General features: G+C 38.7%; 1 protein-coding gene and 1 long non-coding RNA gene across 6 annotated transcripts in view; one reads left to right on the top strand and one right to left on the bottom strand.

The window, feature by feature from the left end:
* DIP2C (disco interacting protein 2 homolog C) overlaps positions 1-17,926 on the bottom strand; it is a 310,242-nt gene that overhangs the window by 142,737 nt on the left and 149,579 nt on the right. The window lies entirely within an intron of this gene.
* On the top strand, positions 16,598-17,434 carry LOC135403652 (uncharacterized). Its single transcript, XR_010425449.1, has 2 exons — positions 16,598-16,707; positions 17,221-17,434. It is a non-coding gene; the product is annotated as an uncharacterized LOC135403652 (long non-coding RNA).

Below are 17,926 nucleotides of genomic sequence, written 5' to 3'. Positions count from 1 at the left end.
CCAGCAGCACAGAGTTTTAAAACCATTTTGATGTGCTGTCACACAAGCTTTGAAAAGCTACAATGACCTTCATTAGGTTAATAAACAATGGATTATATAGAATGTGTGGGCCTGTAGTGGTTGGCAAAACACATCACTGATTAGCATTTTCTATCATTAATGGGATTTTTCTAATCAAGCATGTGAGGCACAAAAGACTTGAAACTGCTGCTATATCATTTCTGCAAGATAAATGTTTTAGCTAATTTCTAAGCAGTACTGAGAGGAACAAAGCCAAAACAAAACAAATTACCACAGATCCACTAGAAAACAGTACCGTAAAGACTCTTTGTTTGGCTTTCCACTTACACCTCAAAAAAAAATTTTGGAGACACATGTTTGTATTTCCTAAATTCAATTAAAATGACACTTCACTGTGTCTCCAGCTTCCCCAGGTAAGTTGTGTTGTTTTTTTTTTAATGTAAACACTAAAAGATATTATTCTGTAAAAGTTTTCTGACAGAAAATGATGGATGAATAGTCATGCAGAACAAAACACATACTTTTAGCCTTATTAGATTCAGGAGAGGTTTGGCAAAAAAGCTGAGATAGAGTCCTGGCTCTGGAGCTGGATATTGAATTTCATACATGCATATATGATGGTGTTGAATTATAAGCTACTTCAGACACTAAGAAGTGTGCTAATTCTACAATTATGAGATTTTTTAAATAACACTATTCCCTGCCCTTTCAATAAGCCTATCTGCTATTGTGAGACTCATCATGCAGCTGAAGTTCAGTTGCACTACTGGACTCTTATGTTTGTAAAGTTTGAGGGCTTAGAAGGGTGGAAACCACAAACAGTTGAGGCGCTTTGGCAGTAATGTCCTGCTAGATACAGCAATAGGTGCCTATTTATGCTCTCCCATCCCTATGCTCAACCTTTACCTAAGGACACCATTTTCCAAGAGAACAACATACACACTCATTTCAATCTCAGCTGCTTTGCTAAATGGACAGTAAATTAGCACGAATGCCTAGATAGAGCTTTCTGTGGGCTGGTCTGAAATCAATAATTGCATAAAAACATCTTCAAATGTTGCTCCTTGCTGAAACACCTTTTCTTGGAAATGGTTCCAGTAAGCAATTAGGAGGAAAAATCTCCAAACCTCTCTACCAGTGTCCTGAGCCAACCTCTCGTCCCTGGTTAAAAAACAGTGCTTAAAACAACACCTATCCTCTTCACTACCATATCTCAAACTGCTCTACAAAAGAAGTCAGCTAAAATATCTGTGTTTTTAAATGAAGAAAGTGAGAGTGAAGCACTTTAAATGATAACATTTCCATATTTACGCAGGGAAGAAGTGGCAGACTTGGAAGAGGTCCTAAGTCTTTAAAGTTCAAGCCCACTGACTCCTCAAGCACATTTCTTCCCATTTTGAACACTCCTGGCACATGTTCAAAGTAGTGAAACAAGCTCCCTCTCCATTGTAATCATCAGCTTCTCACAAACCAGACAGTAATGATAGATACCCACTTCATTAAAATGTTTCAATGAAAAAAATGTGTTTGCTTCTATTTGAAAATTACAAAATATGAACATCTTTTTCTTTTAAGCTGTTGCTAAACAAATTACTATTGACTTCCCGTGCTCATCAACACCGAATTCTCACGCATTCCTTAATTCCTCACGCATATCTTAATTTGAGTAAAAATTTTGTTTTCTTATTTTACTATTGCTCTTTAAGGAGAACAGAGATATCCTAAGGAGAATCCACCGTGTTATGTGCAAGTTGGCAATGCCATTTTAGACATGAAACTATTAACAACAGGTGCTTAACTATTGGTTACTCTTCCACACACATGGTATTACATACATGTGCAAATTGATACCTCAAGCTATACATTCCAGACGTTGTTCATGCAACCTGCACCCATTCCTGCCCTAAGTTTCTTTCACTAGTTTCTAAACCTACGAGAACAAGTAATTTCTTTTACATCAATGTGGAAAAGATAAAAATCAAGTGTCACCTCTTGTCAATAATAAGTTTTCATTCATATTGGTATCCAGACTCACTCTTTTGAAGTTCACCATAAAAGAATCATTCTCAGCAGAAACAATAGTGACTTCTTCCCCAGACCACTGACTCCACCAAAAGATCACCAGTAAAAGGTTTTGAGACAATTTAATATTAAAATATTTCAACTTCCAGGACCAAATAGCAAATTAATTTGGAATTATCACTAAACTTTCTACAATCGTGTCCATCATTGCCCTGGTAGCCAGTCATAAAAACCATGTAAAAGCAAAATATAAAATCTCCACAATTTCCATTGTAGTATCACTATCACCATTTTGAGGTGGAAGGAAGTCAACCGCATCATGCAGTCTGGGGAAGTACTATGCTTTATTTCTCAGGATTCATGGTACTCCTATTTACTTGTATTTTTTCAGGTAGATCAATTTCATATTAGAAACAATAGCCCATTAATCATTAAAATTTTATTATGACATATGCTAAACTATTGTATTTCAAAGCTATGTTGAACTCAATGTGCAAGCTCCTAATATATATTAAACACAGCTCACCAAAAGTTAAATGAGTTTAAACTCTGCTCTTACCATAAATCACCATTCACTCAGTTTTCTCAACACAATATTAAGATCTTTGGTCTATGTCTTTCCTTCCCCTACAAATGAATGCAGTAATTTCACAACTATCACCTGAGGAGCAAACCCCTTCTCACTTAGGTCCACCTAGATCGTGTTCTTCCACAGTACAATACTGAATTTAGGCTTGGCTTTTGGAGAATATCAACAGGATTACAAGAACAATACTTCCTTGTCCTGAGAAGAGAGGATTTACAGTACCTTTCTGTTTTTAACTAACTCTTCCCCTCTTGAAAAGCCGTCAGTGTCTAAGAGGGAAAAGGGTCTCACCCACAACATTCTTTGAGCAGACAGTATGAGTTGGGTTTTCTACCCAAGAACAGACTCTCCAAGGCCCCCAAAAATTTAGATGTCCTTGTTGCATCACTCTCCAGCTTTCTGCTCATGACACCTTTGCCTGCTTTTGTGTGGCATTTCCAAGGCAAGCTGCCATGCTATAAAGAAACAGCTCAGGGAGGCAGGATGGAATGAGCAGGGGACATGGTTGGCAGTGGGTTAAAGCAAAAAGGTCAGACCATGGATGGAGGGATGATGAAAAGACTCCAGCATTAAGGATGTGCAGGAGCAGAAGGAGCACATGGCTAAAGGGCACTCTGGGGATGGGTCTCCCTGGGACAGGACACCATCACATAATGTCAGGCAGCGGAAAGGTAGCACCCCCTTTAGCAGCTCCCTGCAGACCTCTGCTCTGTCTGCCTGTCTCCTCCCATGGCTCTTGCCCCATCCCCTGGCCCTGGCTCTGCTCCTGAGTGCTCTGTCCAGCTCTGCTGCTTCTCAACTTCATCCCACAGCTGGTCCCCAGCCCCTCCCTCCTCCTCGCTCCCTCCCTCCCTCCAGGGCTGCATTCACTTCACTGCACCCAAGGATCTTACCTCCTGTTTACATCAGCACTCTACAGCTTTTTTTCCCCTGGACATGTTCTCTTTTCCTCCTCACCTCCACTGGTAATTTGACAGGTTTCCACAACGGGAGGCCACAGGTGTATACCCTGGGGTGTACTGTGTCCGAAGGTTACCCTGATTTTTTCCCCATCCATATTTAAAATCGGTTGTCAAGGACTGCTGAACAACAGGCATGCAGTACACTCACTCTCTTTCACCAAAACAAGCTCATTTCTTATTTCTAGTCTTCCAGAATCTCTCCAGGTACGATAGGGAAAATGCCACTTTTGCAATGAAAGGGACAGCACAAACGAAAGACCAACCAGCCCTCCGAAGACGAGGGTTGCCCGGTCAAGCTGAGTACAGGACCGGGGCTCTGGCAGTCTGTAATCCTACTGCCATCTCTTTTATTTGTGATTTGTGCCCCTGTTTCTGCAGCTTCCCAAGTTGCAGATGGCAATGCTCTCCAACACCAGCGCCCGCAGACAACAAGTATTCCACAGCTATATTTAGCAAAGCCGTGCTGTAGTGTAAGTTCATTCGACTGTGCTCATCACAACTGTTACTGTTTGCATTATACCCTGCGTTTTATTTGAAAAAATTTACAGGATTTTCCTCTTTCCTTCAACAGTGCTGGATTTTTGCCTCATTACAAAGATAATGGTCTAAAGCTGGGGTAGGCGGGTCAGAGCAACATAACCACAGCACACACACTTGTCATGAGTAAGAATGGAGTGCTAGGTAACAGAGAGCCCCTTGGGATACTCCACGTTGTACAAGACACTTTGAGGGGTAAGAAATGCCTGTAAATGTTGAAGTCATTCCCATTATCCTACCCCTTTCCTGGCCTCTCCATGAGTCAGCTCCATCCATTTATATGTCATGTCCTACACTGAATCACACCTTTAAATAAAAATAATAAAAAGGGTACATTTTGTAATTAATATTGACTTTTTAGTGTTTTGTTGAAGGTTATTAAATGTGAAAATACTTCCACATGAAAAATATCTGTGCATTATCACCCTTCTTGAAAGCATTTGCACTTTAAAAGCTGCGAGTGATTAGAAACTCTGGTACCAAGACAAATAAGGTGCTGTGCTATTTTCATGAAAGCAAAATTCTTAACAGTTGATACAGTACAAAAGTTTCATTTTCAATTCAAATATCTATTAGCTGGTCTACTATCACTTCCTGAAAACAAACATGTCCAGTCCTGATGAACTCTTCCCGTGATACATGAAGTACATTTATTCAAGATTATTGCACAGTATAAGAGAAACAAATCCTAAACAAAACCCAGTGCAAGATAAATTTCAGCAAATCTTTCCTTTTTCCTGGAAGATGCCTACAATTCTTACTGATCTCAGCCCTTTAGGATGCAGCACAGGTAAAAAGCTCTTGACGAAACCAGGGACCAAATCACCTTGATTAGTGTGGTGAAAACTCAATTTTGCATTTCGTGATCTTGAAACCTGAACAATGCTGCAGTTTTCACTACACACACATGTTTTGAAACGAAATCTCAGGCTGGGACTTCGAATTAGTTTAAAGCACTTATGGAAAAATCCACCATGGGAAATAATGCAATCAATAACTCCTCTCAAGCACAGACTAACGCAGAACTCGCCGGTGAGTGTCTTTGCTTTGCCCATGATTTTCTGCCCTCTAAAGATTCAATTTTCTGTACGACTTGTTTATTGCTGATGACTCAAATTCAGTGTCAGCATCTTGGCAAGAGGGATTTGAATGAAACAAAGCTTCTCATAAGGAGAACTGTGAGTCATTTACTTCTCCCACTCATGATGCAGACAGTCTCCCTGTCTGGTCTCCCAAAAATATGCCATAAGACAAAGGATTTCATTTTGGATTCTGCAAGTACAGAGATATCAAAACTGCACAAATATATCTCAAGCATCACGTACAAGAAAACAAAAATATATATCACAAGTAATTTTCTTTTCCAATGTCTTTTAAAAATGATGTTTAACCACAGCAGCAGCTTAGAAAACTACTCAGAATTAGGATGAAGAAACAAATGGTAAACTATGGCAGTGGGCGGAAAAATTAATGGGATCCCACACTTTCACTGCAACCAGTGCCATAAATTATAGAACTGCTCAAGTGCCTTTAAGGGGAGTGTGCTGTAGCTTAAAGGCTTCAATGACAATTTTACCCACCTATAGCTGAATTCTTTTTTATTCCCCCAAGGATACATTTTGTTCCTGTTTGTTGCAAGTAAAGCACAAAATGGCTGAATTTCAGTGACTGATACGGAAGAGTGCCCCATGTGCACATGGGGAAGCTTATTCTAATTCAGGAGAAAATATTTAAACAGATTATGTTATTAACAGAAAAGGTAAACTATTTTAACATGGCTAAAATAAGAGATACAAGGTCTTCTGAATTTTGAAGGTGTTCCTGTTCAAAATAAGTATTTTCTTCCCATTCTTTTGATAGGCAAATCAAATATATGCTGTATAACCTGCCAAGTTCTTAGTTTTAATTCAAATTCTACATTTTTATAAAAGTATGTGAGCAATAAATGATTCTATATAGGAGACATTTTTGAGTATCTCCACCTTCAATCCCAGAAGACCCCCTTAATGAGTTTCCCCACTTATTTTCTGGTCCCGAAGTCTTCAGCACATTTTTCCAATACCCAAAATTACTCCCGGGCTTCAAAAGAAAGAAAAAAACAAAAAAAAAAACTCTGCCCAAAAAGGAACCCCGCAACACCTAATTTAAGCCAATTAAAACAATCCCAGGGATTTTCTGACTCAGACTTTCTCCGGTTTGGCCGGGCTGAGGAGCAGCGCTGGCTGCCAGCGGCGTGGCAGCGGGCCAGGAGCCGGGCGTGCTGCTGGAGACCCCGCTCCTTTGAAGCCAGAGAACTGTGTGGTCCCCGGGCATCCCGGAGCTCCCCCAGAACGGGGAATTCGTGTGGCACTACTTTTATGGCCTGGATTATTGTAAAGTAAACAGAGGCCGGTTGAACGGTGAAGGTTTCCATTCTCAGTGTCAAGAGTTTATTTCATTATTTAAAGCTTTAACGAACACTTTATATAATGAAAGCAATCCTTGCCATTTTTGGAATTTTATGACTGTTAGGACCCTTCATAATGTTGTTTTCCTTCCTTTATTGCTTTATAAGGCTTATGGGGCACCCTTGAAGTGTATATCCTTTCTGCAGCTGCTGGAAGCTCATCTTTCATCTCTCCTCTGGCTTTCCTGTTGCCTATGAGGCATTTGCCTGTTCTAGTTATTCTCCCTGTCTCTAACACAAACGGTGCAGAGTCAGATCTTGCTCAAGATAGAAATAAAATACAATTCTGAAAAGTATGCCTAAGGAAACATTCCTGATAAACGTTATTTAATAGACAGGCTTTATATTTCAAGTTAGAAGTGTTCCCTACAGAAAAATAATTATAGCAGTAATTCCACTTATCATTATTTAGAATTTACAGTTCAGAGCAAATCAGACATTTCCATAAATGCTGCGCTGAGTACTGCAAATTTGTGTCCTGATTTTTTCACAGCCCTGAAAATGTCTTGGAAAAAAAAATACAAGAGGAGGAGGAGGAATCCTAAAGGAGGAACATATAAAATAGATGTATGAAACAAAATTGAGAATACATTATTTAAACCAGACTGTATGCATATTTGCTCCTCTGGGTAGAAAAGTATATCCAGGCTTCCCAAAAGGAAAAACCTGTAATATCTAAGTAAAATGATAAAATTCATTATTACAGAAATTTCTTATTTTTTGCCACTTTTCTAGGAAGCATCCTATGAAAATAACTCTCCTCTTTGAAACCTTGTACTTTTAACCATTTTTTCACTACTTTGGATATTACTACGTTTAACTAAAAAGTCCAAATGGATTAATCTTCTTGGAAGAGAATGCAAATCTTCCAAAAATCAACAGATTTCTAAATCCTTCATCTGTAATTTTGTTTTCAGATTTGGATGCACCACAGTATGACTGCAGACCTCTTCCCAAATTTCAGTTCAGAACAGAAACCTGGAACTCCTATTTTCATATGCTGGGAAAAAAATAAAAGAATAGCATTTCCCTGATACATTGAAGCATTCTCCCTTTAGACTTGGGTTCACCATAAAGCTTTGGTATTTGATATTAGTTATGCTAGTCAATAATAGAAGTGATTCTATCTAAAATATCTCAAATAATGTTATTTTACCCTAATGTGGGTTAAAGACATTACACTGTTTTTAAAAATAGGTATTTAGAGCAGTTGTACTGTAGTATTGGAATGCCAAAATGTCCAAATCTCTTCCCACAGTTTTTGTAAAAATAGAACCTCTTCTGGGAAAAAAAAAAAAAAAATAAAAAAAACCCTCTTCATGCAAATGCAAATTTCCACATACTTTGACAGCTGGATGCAAAGACAGAAAAGCCCAGATTTCTTAACTACCACGAGGAAACTAAAGCAGGAATACTCCTTTTCAAACAATTAGAAGGCCACTAATGGTTGTGGAAGAATATTGAGGAGTTTTAAGTAGTTGTAAATAGGGACTTGAATTACCATGACAACTATGCTGAGTGACCATAATGTCTTTAAAAATGTATCACTTGGGAGATCATTGAGCTTAATAATCTGGTTTTTACAATTTTAGTCACCATGTTTTCTTACATGACACATAAGACTTTGAAGAATTAAAAAAAAAAAAGGAACTCTTTATGAAGGGAACATAAATGTCTTCCATGACAATACTCACATTTTTTCCTTTAAATTATGGTGCTTAACTACTAAATCCAGCACATGTTATTTCCTACTACTTTCAATTCAACGCCCTCGATCACAAAATCACAAGCTCCTGATATACCCATCACCTGCTTTCCTATTTCCAACAGATGAGACCCAACCCTATCACAAGTTCAAAGTGCCCACGGCTAATTAATGTGAACCATGATATGTGACACCTCCAGGCATCTCCAAATTCTTACAAGGAAGTCTCCCAACAACCTAACCCGCATCTCTGTTACCTCCATTCCAGTCCCCAGTAACTCCAGTTCTTTTTTCAAGCTTTCCAACAAGAGTAAAATAACTCGTTTCCTTCAAAAAAACCCCAAACCCTAAAGTACAGAATATATTCATCTTAAAAGCATCCAAAAGGGAACGACCTCCTCAGACACCCAGTCCAAAATCCTGCTTTGCAAGAACAGCAGATCAAAGTGAACACCCTTGCTCTGAGTGATGAGCGCTCTAGCAACAACATTGAGTAGTTACATCCTCTCTGTCTCAGCAGATTTTTAACTATTCTGTGCAAAATAAAACTACTTCATTTAGAGTTCCCTTCTTAGAATGCCCATGGAAAAGATGGTTATCAATGGATTTACTTAAGAGGTGAGATGTTGCTTCAGATCTCATCTGGAGGAGAAAGGAAGCTTAGTTTTACATGCTCTTACATGTGCTCTTATACATGAAGGCATCTTCTCCAGTTTTATTTTGTGAGACAGGCTGGAGATGGTGCAAAGCATTGAATAAATCACATTAATTTAAAAAAACCCCCACACCTCTTTCTACAGCATTTCTTCTTGGCTTTGAATTATGTTCTTGCTAAGATGGCTGCAGTGGACTGGACCCCTGTTATTTTACCTGGGAACACAAGTTTCACTAAGCAGAAGAGCACGTGCAACTTGCACACAGCAAGAGGTTGCATTCAGGTACATTTTATGAATCTAATCAACATTCTCTGACCCATTTCCCACAGTCCAAATAACCCAAAACAGGCAGAAAATTGTGTTACTCTTCTTCCATCTCTCACACAGTTGAAAAGTAATTCTGCTATTACTGCTAGACACAGCAGTACATACATACTGATGCTGTCTTTCCAAGAAAATCTGTTCATAATTTTGAGCCTCAGATTTCACTTTAGCACAGTAGACACCAGCTCCAAAGCAGATCAGATGAATTTTACTTCTGTCCCACTGAAAGTCAGTGGCAAACAGATCACAGAGGCTGCTTGCAGAATAAACAGAGCAACCTGAAAGTGATGCCTCCCCTGAAGAAGCACTGTGGAGGGAAAGACTGTATTTTTGTTCATAAACCTCACTGCTCACTTTCACTTGAAGAAAAACTGACCTCCCATTTTACTAACCTTATCCTTCAGGAGGTCTTAAAAGGTGTCAGACAAGTACATGGCAGCTTCTGGGTTACTGAGTCCAGTTCCCTGTACTAGAGAAGAGCATGTCAAACATTCTCAGGAAAGAATTGAGTTTCATTTGGAACTAAATTCAGCTATACCCCTTCTTTTTTATTCCAAGCTGTTATAGCATCCTCTTTACCTTTTTTTGATATTTTTTCAAAAACCTGCATCTTTTCAACTTGAAATAATTCTTTTACATTTAACCCTATACCACGGGCTTTCTTGGCCCCCTGATAGACAAATTTCATTTGTCTAAAAAAAAGTAAACTACCTTAATAAAGGAAGAGATCAGGCCAGTCTCGTATAAACACTATCAAAGATAATTCACGTTGTGTTTTATCAAGTTTAAATTTACCTCCCTATCTTTCATTTTTGTTTTTAGCATTCCAGCACTGATATTATCTAGTTGCCTATTTCAGCAAATTTTTCTTCCGTTGTTATTAATATATAATACACACTACCCAAACTGTTTCTAAAAAGATAAAGGTTTCACAAACTGCACAGTTCCTGGAAGTATTTATTTTCCTACTAACATGAGAAAGCTAAACATTCACTGCAATTAATTTGCAATTCAAAGAAAACTCAGTTCAGATTTTTAACCTGAAAACTAAAGAAGATGTATACAGAGCAAATTGATCTTCCTCCAAATATAAACATTAGAATCAGCCTGTCCTGGTAATGCAAAGTAAATTAAATCTGTCTCTGGTCTCAAGAAATCAAAAAATTAATCCTTATTTTACAGCCTGCAAATGTAATTTAGGGTGCTATGTTAAAATACATTTTGTTGACAGCATATTTGATCCAACAGCCAGATACAACAAAACGAGCAGCTATTTAAAGGCCTTTGCAATACATGAACTGCAATACTTGTTAATAAGATACACAGATCATCTTTTCTGTGTAAAAAACTACATTTGAAAACTGTCACTAGCATATTTCCACGTGAACCAAAGTAATGAAATTCCACTTTTAAAAGAAATAACCTAAGATGCATTCATGTCATTTTTCCACTTTGTTCCACAAGGACCTCAAATAGCAAGATGAATTAACATCATCTGATTACTCAACTCAATTCCAAGTATGTTACTAAAAGAACAGAAAAGCCCAAAAAGCATCTTGCTGTTCTCCTCTTATGTGGGCAAAGTGTTTATGAAGCACTGGAAATATGCATCCTTTTGACTCAAGGACTCCTATTACCCAAAGGCTGACTCAGATCCTACTCTCTAAAGTCTGCAAAACAACTTGAAAGGAAAAATAGTTGCATATCTTCAATTACCTCAAGACACAATCAACGCCCCTGTTCTGCACAGGTTTCACAGTATTTGACAATTCCATTTTTTCCCTGCTGTAGCACCTCTGAAGACTCCTAAAGGTCTGTGACATTATTACAGACCTAATGTGACAGCTCATACTGATGTTAGCACAAAGCAGCTGTTCTCATAGGAGGCATTACCCTCCAGTGCCTATGAAATATGGCAGTTGGAAATCTACAAGTTGCTGCTAGGTTTGAGGCACACACTTCTATGCAGCTGGAAAATCAGATCTCCGTACTCTCATCCTTCTTATTTTTCTCCATTTCCAGCTTACAACTACTCTTGATCAAGATATGGAAATTTGCTGTGGTAAGCCAGATGTGCAAACATTTTCTTTTCTTCCTAAGTTCTGAGTTCATGATTTATTTCATACGTTAATGAGGTTATTCTGTGATTTCTGTAGCCTTTTTTCTCAGATTTCAAAAATAATAAAGTATTTCAACCCAAAAGAAGCTACTGATTTCACGTCTTTGTTTCATTCTTTCCTGCAAGATAGAATACTTTTCAAAAAGAATCTGGAATTAAATCATAACTATACTTAATAAAATAAAAGCAAGCAAAATTTTACTGAGTAGGGCTCATTTTCACCTGTAGTAGAAGCCAAAACCAGCAATGCCTTTCTAACAGGCAGGTGTTAGCAAAGGCCATTTCCCATGATGACAAATTTCAGCACTTGAGTTTGGCTTTCAAGGACAGGGCTGGTGGTTTAGAAGTACAAGTTTTTGAGAAAGCCCATGAATGACTGTTTGTAACAGTATGTCAGAACAGATACTCTTCTGCTCTTGTTCTTCAATTGTCACGAGGTGACAGCTAACTAATTATTATCACAAATATTTGTTAATTCACTGTTTTGCAGGAATTCCCCTTTGTGGTTTACTTCATTTTGTGGATCAGTAGGTAAATCAGGAAACATTCCAGCCTGAGGACCAAAGGAACACAATAACACACCTTACAAAACCCAGCAATCCATTTGCCTTTACATTTATAATAAAGCTATACTTTAGAAGTGCCAATAAAGATTACTTAACATGTAGAAAAGCAACAAGAGACCTCATTTAATACTCTGTTATTAAGTCCTAGCTGGGAAATAAGACCAGCAGAGCCTGGGAAGGTAGCCATATTTTAAGAAATGAAGAAATCGGGAATTAAGGTAGGATTACAACCTCTTGTAAATATCCATAAAATACTGACTTTTCAGCATAATTCAGACAGCACATACACACAGACTGTTTTGGAGGGAAATGCATGTGACCAGCATACACACACCAGCTATCAGCCTTTGACCATGTACACTGCAACCCAAGACCCTCAGTCCTGCAGCTGTGTCCTCAGACATCTGATTGGCCCCTTAAATGCTGCTGGTCTGAGTGCCCAGCCTGGGTGGACAACTGTCCACTTAAACCCGATGAAGTCACAGAAGAAGTATCAGCTGAAGGTGTACCTTTGCTTGCTTGCAAATCCACATATCAAACAGACTGCCTCTGACTGTAAGTGCACATCAGCAGAGGAAAACATCAGTCAGAGCAGCTGGTGGACCAGGTTATGCTTAAGAAATGACTTGATAAACCTGGCACACTAGGCACAAATCATGCTTTAATTTTCTCCTGCTTACTTCTTACCCAGACTTGATATTTTACTCATTCATCTCTTCTTTCCAGTGGACTCTGATACTACAGTGCTGTGTCAGAATCACATTTTCAGTGATCTTCATTCTTATCTTTATTCATTTCTGCCTTGCAAATAATCAGCTGCCTGGCTCTGCTTTCAGGTCTTTTGGGTGTCCATGACTGGGTGTCCACGCTCTACCTGAGCACTGGCCAGCCTCACTTGGACCTGCTGACCTTAGAGCTGCACTGCAAAGGTCTTTATTCACCCCTTTGCTGTTTAATGCTCACAAGGCTTATCAGCTTTTTTTGATTTACCTTTATTAATCATCTGCAATCTCAGGTACTGCTCATCCTAACATTGTCCTGGATCAGCTAAGTTCAGCTAAAGGCTTTCCATGGCTGAGGCTGACACCTGAAAACCTGTAAGTGTAAGATGGAAAGATACAGCATCTTTGTGTCTTCCTGAAGACAACTAATGGCTTTTGCCACTTCTCTAATAACATCATGCTTTGGATGTCTGAAGAGGTAGTTATTAATTTTTATGGTTGGAAGAATGTAAGAAACACAGGAATGATCACACTGGATCCCATCCAGTGTCAGAAACAGAGGAAGGGTCACATTGGATCCCTTCCAATGCTCTTTCATGTCTTTCAGCACATACAGTCACTTGAAGGTAAGGTAAAAAGTTTGAAACAGAAAATGCAAATAATCCATCCTCCTTCTCCTCACAGTGTCATTAGATGAAAAGCTCTTAGAGACTGACCTAAACCTCAGAGTGCGACATTGCAAAAAACCACTGCCACAGCTCAGAGTACTTTTTGCCTCCCAAAGAAAACTGGAATCTTGTTTTGAACCTCGTTGCAGTCTTGGCTGAAGTCTTGGCCTCAATAAGTTTCAATGAAGAATTAATTCCACAATATAATTACACTCAGTGTGAATTTGCCAACTTCTAAGTTAATTAAATATCCCCCTACCCTCTGCCATGAAAAGTTCATGACATACCTTCTCTGCAGCATTCATTATTTAACACACTTTTGTCAGTTCCTTCTCATTTGGCTCCTTGCAAGGTAATTAATTCCAGATTTTCAAGACTCTTCGGATACAGGTTTTTTCCATGCCGTTCATCATTCTTGCCCCACTACCACAGTCACAGCCAGTTCGCCCATGGGTAAGGCAAGACAGTGGGTAGTGAAGGGAGGAACACTTGGATCATGCTCCAACACTGGGCTTCCCAGTGCTCCCAGCCCAAGAATCCCAGCTGCCAGTCCTGTGCAGCACTGTCCACGTACCCCAGCTACCAACACACGTTCACATCTCTCTTCCAACCCAACTGGTTCCACCTAAAAAACCTCTTGAACACAAACCTTTATCCCAGAGAGAGTTTTTACAACATATTAACAGCTCCCAAAAGTAGAGATTAGCTACAGATCCGATTTTACAGTAAGGTTTAAACTCAAGTGGTCCAAGGTCAGAGGTTTAAAAGAAAAATAAAAATTATTCACCCTGACACACATATCCCACACAGAACATGTTTGGAGTACTTCACACATTCAAATAAAAAAAATTAAAATATTATATACATTATTTATTTCTATATTACATATACTTCTATGTTACTAAAAGCTTTCCTTATAATGCTTTGCAATTTTAGTGCCCTCAATTATTATGTTGTCATTAGGAATGAGTTTTTCTGCTGGTTGGTTGGGTTTTTTCTGCTTTATATTTCCTCTCTTTTTTCTTTGGCTGCCTAATTATTTACTGTTGTAAAACCCACATTTTCTTCTGGACAGCACAACTTCTTTGGATCTTTCCAGCCAAACATTATGCTACTCCAAAATGCTCTCTGGATTGAAGCAGAAAGGTTTGAACATCCACTCCAGGCTAAGCCTATCTTATTTGAAAATAGTAAACCCAGGAGAATAAGAGGGTTGAAGAGATTATTAAATCAAAGACATATTTTTGCTTCCTTCAAGTTAGAATGAAGACTGTAGTTAATAAAAGAATCCTTTTTCCACTTGTTTCTTGTTAGGATTCTGTTCCAAATCTTTCAACAAGAAAAATAACATTGCATGCACCACACTCTGACTAACCTTTTCCCTATAACTTCTCTCCAAAAAGAGGTTAAGGTAGTGGTAATGTATAAATACTTCTAAATACCTTTTCTTCATTTCTTTGAAATTATATATATATGTGTGAAATCTGTAACCTGGAGGAATAAATTCCTGAAATCTCTTAAGTCCTTTATTTTTCAACTTGCATTTGCACTAGTATTTAAGCATTTGCCTTATGTAAAGGTTTCTGATACTCCTTTTGCACAAAATTATGATACAACATAAAACCACTAACTCCTTGGACTTATAAATTCTGCAAGAGTTTGAAATACAAGAGCATACTAAAGCTGTAACTTGGACTGTGCTTATATATATACTGCAGGCATGTCTAGGTAAGACTGGCTGATGCTTAGAAAAAGCTGCCCTAATTCAGGAGTGGCTCTGTAGGTATCTTTACTTACCAGTGGGCCACTGCTGGTAATAGCTGAGTAAGGGAAGGAGCACGAACAACCAAGTCCAAATTTAAAGAAAAATATATACTGACTACAACTGGTTTTATTAGGTTAAGTTCCCATCTGCCAAAAGAGCTTCTGTAAAGCTAACAGCTCCTAGGAACAAACACTGAAATGTCTTCTACATTATATTAATTCACACAACTGACTTCTTCAGACTCAGAAACCATCACTGTGTAGTGCTGACCTGTTCTGTAGTTTCAGGTGCATTACTGGAGCCATATTAGGGCCCACAGAGCCTGGAAGAGCATTTTTCTCTGCAGCTTCTAAGCACCACTGGAATATAAATAATGCATAATAACAAAGAGTATATTTGTACCTCCACTACAAAAAAACACTCACCCTGAATTTTATAAATCAAGCTGTGTATACATTTTTACTCTTTAACCTCTGCAAGCTGTATGTCAGACAGCCCCTTTAAAAATCACAAGTTTTTGCAAAGTCAGGCACTGCATTAATGCTTTATTTCAGAAGTTACACTCTGCATACATATGTATGAAGAAATTACGGGGGGGAAAAAAGCAGCTCAGCTTATTTGTCTTTTGGTCACCTAATCAAAAAGGTGATTGGATTCATTTTTACCATATCAATGAAGTCACTGGAGAGCAATCACAACTTTTTTTCCATGTGAGAGATGAATGACCTTCGCCATGGCCATAACAAAAGACAAGCCCGTGTTTCTTCCAGGTGCACCAAGGCCACGATTCACTTCTGCTTGTACATGTAGGGAATATCAGATGTACTGCAGCATCACTTGCTTCCTTCCCACTCCCAGAGCATATCAAGAGGCTTACTTAATTTCTTTCATAGCAGACCAGGAGGACACCAGCTAGGAAAATACATGAGATATTAAGGATGTTTGCTATGCATGATTAGAAGTGGATACAGCAAGGTATTCTTCATTTCCCAAGGGAAATCACTGCCCTAATGCAGTCAAAGTATTTAATGCTACAACTGAAGATTACAGAGTGGGACACAGGCCTTGGTTGAAATACATAAAATGCAAACATGCCTCCCTGAAATTCAGTTCAGCAATTTTGTTCACCACAGATCTGTCTGAACCTCACTACTGCCTTTCCTCGTCCAAAATGTTGTTTGATACTTTCCTTGTCATTTTGTGAATTCTCTTTCCCATCAGAGTAAATTCAATGCACTTTCTTCACAACTATACCACCCACAACTTTACAGAGTCCTTCCTTCTTGACCTTATCTCTTTTGTCCTACAGAAAATGGCACTGCTGGCTTTTATCTAAGAATTTGCCATGTCACTGCTGGAGCCTTCCTGGATCCCATAGATGTTATTACTATGACAACACAGAAGGTGGACTTCCACATCCAAACTTGTAGGCAAGCACAGCTTTCAACCACAAGGTTTTCACACAGGGCTGAACCTCAGCAACCTGACTGCCTTGTGACCCATTCTCCCCTTCACTTGGCCTCCTAAAGCAGGAACTTTGGCTGTTCTCTCCCCTTACTGGAGGGCATGGCTAATCCACTGGTGGATCTTCAGCAGTGGATTCACCAGGTATTGCTCCCATCAAGTGTGTTTGTACAGTTTCCAGCAAATCTACCTGGTAAATTCTAGAAACATCCTCAGGTAAGCAGGCTACTTAAATACCTGGCTACCCTGCCAACACAGGAGTAATAGAATCTGGTAAAACTTAAGCCTCCTGCAAAGCTATGAGCTGCACTGGTTACATGATGAGTGTGGAAAGTAATAGAATAATGGATTATATTCTTTTTCATTGTATATTTATTTAAATAAGAAGTACATAAATACATAATCAATAAATATATTAGTTATAATAACTGGAAATAAGTAAAATAATAATGGAAAGTCTCTGGTACAGCTGTCAGACATTGAGCAAGTCTAAAATATAGAGTCATAGTAAACTTAAAAATGGAACAAAACTACCTTGTGTTCTAGAAAAGGGAGGGAAGGTGGGACATGGGGGACACCTAGATGTAATCTTGGCACCCAAATGGCATTTGAAATACCTAGAGCTCTTCCTTTTAACATCAACCTGATCTCTTTTAGCTCTACAGGCAGAAAACCTTCAGCCTACTCCCACTGTACTCTGGGCCCTGCTGAGACATTAAGACATTAAGAGTAGGACTCTGCTGCTGCTCCCTTCTTAACACAAGAAACAAGGGTCAAGACACAGGATGAAGTCTTTGGTTCTGGCTGATAAAAATGAGCTGCATGGGTAGAGAGTTCAGGAGAGCAAAGGAGATGGATTGCAGATTGTGAACCTCAGCAAACAACACTTTTCCTCTTTGTTCATGAAAATTCAAGAGGTTGCAAAGCAATGTTACACTGGACAACATGCAGGCTGCCTGTGTTCTCATTTATACAAACCTAATTTAGTATTACATTTCCTCTTCTTTCAGCCACAGTCTCTGTTTCTTACAAGCAGCAATCCCAGTATGGACTCCAAAAAAAAAAAGCCTCTGAAAGCTCAGCTTTCTGAATACTGTTGTGTAGTTACTTGCATCTGTAATTTGCTCCCACAGAAATAATTCTCAGATGCTTGGAAAATGTGACTTAATTTTGTGATGTGAATGAGTTTTCCTGTGTAAATCTCTTTATACAATTTTATGTTATTCTTTCTAAAAAACAGAAACTACTACTGCATTCTAATTCCAGTTCCAGAGTGAATACTGAGATTTATACCCTGAATTTTAACACACAGTATCACAAGGGGACAGCTCAAACTTCCCCTCCCACATTTCCTAACAACAGA

Source organism: Pseudopipra pipra, chromosome 1, assembly GCF_036250125.1.
Source record: "Pseudopipra pipra isolate bDixPip1 chromosome 1, bDixPip1.hap1, whole genome shotgun sequence".
Lineage (NCBI taxonomy): Eukaryota > Metazoa > Chordata > Aves > Passeriformes > Pipridae > Pseudopipra > Pseudopipra pipra.
This window is presented reverse-complemented; position numbering and strand designations above follow the sequence as displayed.